Source organism: Macrobrachium nipponense, chromosome 34 (genome assembly GCF_015104395.2).
Source record: "Macrobrachium nipponense isolate FS-2020 chromosome 34, ASM1510439v2, whole genome shotgun sequence".
Lineage (NCBI taxonomy): Eukaryota > Metazoa > Arthropoda > Malacostraca > Decapoda > Palaemonidae > Macrobrachium > Macrobrachium nipponense.
The window spans coordinates 3,977,032-3,984,586 of NC_061095.1; positions in this window are offsets into that span (position 1 = coordinate 3,977,032).

The window sequence follows — 7,555 nt, forward strand, 5'->3', positions numbered from 1 at the left end:
TCAGGCAAGACAATGTCCTGGAACCCCGGCAGGAGGTTGTCACGGGTCAGTGGATGTTTTTTAATCTCTCGCTTATTCTGGGGGTGGGGGGGAGGTTTTTATTTTCATATCTCCTGCATCTTATAATGTCAATACGGGACGCAGTTAAGAAGTGGGTGCGTAGATTTCTGAGGAAGAAGAAGAAGAAGAAGTAGAAGAAGAAGAAGATGAGGATGAAGGAATTCTGGATATATTTTTGAAACAATGAGAATCTTACTTTTTTTTTTTTTGGCTTTTTAATGTCCATAATTTTTAATCACCGGATTTTCCAGTTCCACTTAATTCCATTCTCCTTCACAATTTTTAATATATTTTTATCTATTTGTTATTAATCTATTATTATTAATATTATTATTTCCCTTTATCTCGTCTTACTTCATCCTAATGAACACCATAATATTCCTTGGAAGCTTGAATTTTAAGTCAATGGCCCCAAGTGGTGGGCTTGTTCCATATGAATAAGGTTTCAATCTTCTGAATAATAATGAATAATAATAATAATAAAATTAATAAAAAATAATTTAATAATAATTAATAATTTAATAATACAATCAGCTACCTTTGCAGTAATAAGCGGTACGAGCAACCAACCTGAGGGAGTGATAGAAAACGATCAGGCCAAAGATCCCTCGGGACTTATGGTATCAGCCCCGGAACAGAATAGGGTGATAACCAATGCAAATACACCTAGACGTGACGTTGATTGAACCATAATCAAGAAGGAAAAAGTGATCACTTCATTTGATGGTCGCAACTACCATGGGGACACCAGAGTTTGAAGAGAAAGAGAGGGTAAAAATGGTATAAAATTATCAAGATCCTCTTAAAAAATAGAAAAAATTAAGAAGGATAATGGGAATCATGCCAGGTGGAAATCGTACCTATAAATCATAGGAGCACTAGGGTCACGATCCCCAACCAAAAGGAATCCCTGAAAAGGAAAAATCTAGTAAAAACTAGACGCTGAAGTAGCTCCCAGGAACTTCCATGCAGAGAAAGAGTGTTGATCCTAGAAACGGCCACATCATAGTAAGAAAAGTGATTGGAACTCCTCAAGGAATGGGCAGGATGCAAACCCGGGAACCCCACACTATAAAATACCACCCAGTCGAATTTGGAGGACTGTTGTGATAAATGTCAAAAAACAATTATAATAATAATAATAACTAATAATAATAAATTAATTAATTTAATAATAAAATAATAATTAATCAATAATAATTAAATAATTAATGAATAAAATTGATAGATTGTAAATTGAAACTTAAACTTCATCAGGGCAAGCTTTGAACCGAGTTAAACCAATGTTCAAATTTGGCCTTTTTAATATACGTAGGTCAAAAATAGAATTTTAAAAAATAAATAAAAGCCTGGAAGCAGCTGAATTTAAATCTCGAAAAATATTATTTAAAAAATGCTCAATTCAGTAGTCAGTTGCAAGAAATCGAAATTTTCAAAGGCTAACCATAAACGAGGAATTATTTTCGGATTCCAGCTAATCATTAAAAAAATAAACTAGGAATTTTCAATATTTTCACGTTGACCATAAAAGAATCATTATTGTCAAGCCAGCGATCAGATAAATGAAGTACAAATTCTTAATTACTATCATTAATTTCAGTTATGTCTCACAGCAATCAGTTTTAATAAAATGGAAATTTGTATTGTCAGATATTAACAGAAATTCTGTTTTTTTTTGTTTTAGCTAAATCCACATATCAGATGAAACTGGAATTGAATAACAATCCCATAAAAATTGAAAATGAGAAAATAAAGTAGGTTGTTTACTGTAACGAATCAATATTTCTCTCTCTCTCTCTCTCTCTCTCTCTCTCTCTCTCTCCTATAGCATCTTCGGGGCCTCGTATTCACCTTAAGGCCAGAGAAAAGTTATTTACACGACCCTAATGGTAAAGTTAATGGGAGATTTCCCCATATATATATATTATATATATTATATATATATATAACTTTTCTCCTTCTTCGTGGGTTCAAGTGGGGTAATGGGTCAACATCACCTCTTGATGTTGATTGGATGCAGGTTCCGAATCCTTCCAATGGGTCGTCAGAATTGACTTCAAATTCGGTCCTTCGCGTTTTGGGAATTTTAAGCTCTTGCTTAGCGGACAGGCCATTAATTCAGGAACTAAGAAAGGAAATCGGGACGGTTGTTATTTACCCATTTAATATATATATAATTATATCAATTCAAGCCTACCAAATTCCTTTAATTCTAAATTCATCTTTACCTCCCAAATGATTATATTTTCAATAATGTACCGAGAGGGAATTTTTTTTAACTTGATAATAATTTCCGTTTTACCCCCCATGGGATCGAACCACCGTTCCAAGTTGGACGGGACGAAAAATCAGGACAGTCAGTGAACCGGCTATCCAATCAGCCAACAGAGGACGCTAATTAAGTTCATAAATCGAATTCTGGACCCTTACAAATTCACCCTCGACTGGGGTGCTTTCGTAACTTAGAATCGATATAAACCCCCGATCTTACCATGTGGCCAATTCGAGCGTTGACAGCACCGTTAAGCCTTGTTACTGGAAAATATCACATTCGAACCGTGATCCAAATTATATTAATCAATTAAAAAATTTCCCCTTCGGTACCATATTTATGAAAATATATTCATTTGCGGAGTAAAGTTGAATTTAGATATTAAAAGGACATTTGTAGCTTTTGAATTGATATATATATATATATATATATATATAAACCCACCTCGATTCTTTTCTTTAGTTCCTGAATATGCCTGTTCGCTACAGAGCTTAACCAATCCAAAACGCGAAGGAACCGAATGAAGTCAATTCTGACGACCAAATTGCGAAGGATTCGAAACCTGGCATCATCCACATCAGAGTGATGTTGGACATTTATACCCCACTGACCACGAAGAAGGAGAAAAGTATATATTATATATATATATATATATATAATTACATTATATATATTCCCCTTCGGTACATATTATGAAAATATATCATTTTGGGAGGTTTTAAGTTGAATTTAGATATTACAAGGACATTTTGTAGCTTGAATGATATAAAATGGATCACGCGTTCGATGTTGATAATTATTCATATATATATATATTATTATATATATATATGTGTGTGTGTTGTGTGTGTGTGTTATAATAATTATTATAATAATATATATATTATTATATATAATTATATTAATATATATATATAATTATATATATATATATATTATATATATTATTATATTATAATATAACATATAAGATAATATAATATATATACATATAATTAAATTTATTTATTTCTTTGTATATATTCAAATACAAATTTTTATATATTAAAGATTTTTACATATAACCACAGGTTGCTGGCTGACGAGAGAGAGAGAGAGAGAGAGAGAGAGAGAGAGAGAGAGAGAGAGAGGAGGAGAGAGAGAGGCCGAGAAGAGGCCTATACCTAGGGAAAGCCACTCAAAAGACGAGACGAAAAAAAAGAAAGTTTAATCTGCTTTCCCTTGTGTGTAGAAGAGGAGGCGGCTCTATTTGACTTTCTGTGACAGCCAGAGAAAAATTGATGTTGTTTATCAAAGAGAAAATCTTTCGATTGACGCCCCCGTGACCCCGTGGCATCGATTTCAGTGCCCTGTACCCCACCCTCATAACCCCTTAAGAAAAAGTTAAGTAGGCCTACGTGTTATGCGTAATGGGGACACTCGACTTGATATCCTATAGGCCTATGCCATTTCTCGCCTTTGCTCTGACTGAATTATCTTGTGAGGGGAATTATATGGTGCACATTTAAAGTATATAAGTCTGAAAAAAAAGTCATTTCTTACACACTTTAAAGTGAATCTATGATAGTTAACTATTATCAAAACTAGTTTGACATTAGTTGAAGCGAAAATAAAATATTATGACAATTTTTTCAATAAAGAACATGCAAAAATATATGAAAAAAAGCATAAACAATAGTTGTGACAGGGTTAAAGGATTCGGCAATTTATTCCATTTCATACCACGAAGTTATTCGAAGAGAACGAAAGGAACGAACCCAGTAAATAATCACATAAAGAAACAAAACCAGTAAGCAATCACATAAAGGAACGAACCCAGTTAACAATCACATAAAAGAACGAACCCAGTAAACAATCACATAAAGGAACGAACCCAGTAAACAATCACATAAAGGAACAAACCCAATTAACAATCACATAAAGGAACGAGCCCAGTAAACAATCACAAAAAGGAACGAACCCAGTAAACAATCACATAAAGGAACGAACCCAATAAGCAATCACATAAAGGAACGAACCCAATAAACAATCACATGAAGGAACGAACTCAGTAAGCAATCACAAAAAGGAACGATCTCAGTAAACAATCACAAAAAGGAACGATCTCAGTAAGCAATCACAAAAAGGAACGAACTCAGTAAACAATCACAAAAAGGAACGAACCCAATAAACAATTACATGAAGGTAACGAACCCAGTAAACAATCACATAAAGGAACGAACCCAGTAAACAATCACATAAAGGAACGAGCCCAGTAAACAATCACATAAAGGAACGAACCCAGTAAACAATCACATAAAGGAACGAGCCCAGTAAACAATCACAAAAAGGAACGAACTCAGTAAGCAATCGCATAAAGGAACGAGCCCAGTAAACAATCACATAAAGGAACGAACTCAGTAAGCAATCGCATAAAGGAACGAGCCCAGTAAACAATCACAAAAAGGAACGAATCGAGTAAACAATCACATACAACAAGAAATGAAGACGACTCGGGCTGCTCTTGGGACAATGAAAACCTTTCTATAGTCTGGTCTCTCAGATACACAAGTCAGTGACCTTACCTTAACCCAAATCATGTAAATGACACTAAGACACTTTTTTTTTTGGCTTTTTTTTGGGGGTCACCAGAATCTTTTAAAAAAAATGTAACGGGACAGGACGAGATTCCCACGATGGTCTGGAGTCTTTAAAACAAGGACAAGGAAGACGAAGTAAAAGGGACGTATATAAACAGAAATGGTATGTGGTATTATTTTCTCTCTCTCTCTCTCTCTCTCTCTCTCTCTCTCTCTCTCTCTCTCCTAAATTCAGTCTCTCTCTCTCTTTTTCTGAAATTCAAGCTTCTCTCTCTCTCTCTCTCTCTCTCTCTCTCTCTCTCTCTCTCTCCTCTCTCTCTCTCTGTAAATAATGAAATAGAATAAATACCATTATCATTTTTCATTGTTATTTTTATCACTACTATTTCAGATTTCAGCAACTATAGCTATGACTTCCTCTCTTTCCTCTTCGTCTCTCTCTCATCTCTCTCTCTTCCAATCTCTCTCTCTATATATATATAATTATATTATATATAGATATATATAATATATATGTAATATATATATTATTCTCTGAAAATATAAAACAAATATTAATATTATCATCATTATTTGTATTATCATTATTATTTCAGCAACTTTAACTATGACTTCCTCTCTCTCTCTCTCTCTCTCTCTCTCTCTCTCTCCAGGGGTCAAGGAGGTCGAATAGTCGCCGAGCCTAATAAAGACAGTCGTCCTGAAGGGGACTAGTTGCCTACGTCATTCGCTCTACTCATCTCACGAGTAGGAGAGAGAGAGAGAGAGAGAGAGAGAGAGAGAGAGGTAAAAACCACGTGGGGCTAGAGTTTCGTAGTTTTACCCTCTCTCTCTCTCTCTCTCTCTTCTCTTCCTCTCTCTCTCTCTCTCTCTTCCTCCATTTAAGCTCAAATATCTCTCTCTTCCTTAATTTATCTCTCTCTCTCTCTCTCTCTCTCTCTCTCTCTCTCTCTCTTCTCTCTCTCTTATTTACGCTCAATATCTCTCTTTTTCCTAATTAAGCTTAAATTCTCTCTCTCTCTCTCTCTCTCTCTCTCTCTCTCTCTCTCTCTCTCATTTTTTGTACGAATTTTTTTTTTTTTTTTTTTTTTTTTTTTTTTCACGGTTCACGATCCCGTTATAGGAGTCTTGTTTTTTTTTTTTACAGCTCACAACTTCTATTCAATTCCTTCCGTCTGTTTCTTTTTATTTCTTTTTTTTTTCAAGTTTTTTTTTTTGTAGCATCTTCCTACAGACTTCTGTAACAATTAGTATCAATCAGTAGAAAAGCTTTTTTATTTTTTATATAATTGATTGTCAAAGTGGGGATTAATCAATTAATCAAAGTCTTTTTTATATAGATTCAGATTGGGACTTCTTAATTGAACACTATTTAAGGCAGTGATTAAGGATCACTGGATTCCCACCTTTTCATTTGCAACAATTAGGGAGTTAATGAGGTGGGCTGTAGGGTGGTGGGTAGGTGGGTAGGTGGGTAGGTGGGTAGGTGGGTAGGTGGGTGGGTGGTGGAGGAGGGTTACCTGAATGAGTTGTAGACAGAAATGTTTTTTTAGGGTTTATAAATATTGAACAGGATTGATTGGCAAACGTTTGTAAATCGGGATGAGAAATAGGTTATATATGTATGAATAAATGAATACATAGCTTTGACCTTCACTTCTTCAAATGTAAATCCTTATCATGAAGTTTCTGTGTGATTTAGTTTTAAAAAATCTGAAAATAGTAAGAAGATAAAAATGAAACTTAGTGAACAGAAAGATATTTTTTTACCTTTACAGACAGAGAAGCAAGGATGGGGGGGCGAGGGGTTATAGCCAGGGTAGGGGTATAGCCAGGGCATCAGTAAGAGTGGGGAGTTGGTAGAAAAAAGGGGGGGGGGGGGAAGGTTCCAAAAATCAATATACTCACACAACTTTACGTATAAGAAATTTTCGTAAAACCTGTTTAATACTTTGTCAATGCAGTTATTGCTTAATCGAACTTTTTTTATTCATGTTAAAATTACTTGGGGAACTGCCATCCAGCCCTATCCTAATTCCAGTACCCCGTACCCCAGCCACAAAATTAAGCCTAAGTCAAGAACCAACATATGTTAGAAACAAAATCTAATCGATTAATACCTTCTGCTGTATATCAACGTCCAGAAACAAGAAGAAGAAGAAGAAAAAGAAGAAGAAGAAGTAGGAGAGGGGAGAAAGGCTTAAAAGCCATCATTATTTACCTCTTCAAACAGATGGAAATAGGTCAGGCCATCTTCAAGAGGACTCTGCTATAGCAGTTTATCAGATGGGCTGAATTATTAGGCGAACGTCAGGTGGTCCGCCCACATGTCTCAAACACTGCCTGCCTTCCGAGGCACACGCCCACTGCTATATAATCATGGGCACCCCCTTCTCTAAATCCACGTCGTTCAGACTTTCACCACTTCGGTATGGGTGCGTAAGCGCGCAGGAACAAGCAGGAAGGGTGAGGAGAGAGAGAGAGAGAGAGAGAGAGAGAGAGAGGCTGTTAAATTTTCAGGAAGAGGGTTGGTATGGGCAGACACGTGACTAAGACTTGCTCTCTCTCTCTCTCTCTCTCTCTCTCTCTCTATAATACGCGTAAAATCACGAGACCAAAGACTCACACAGACAGTAAATATCCC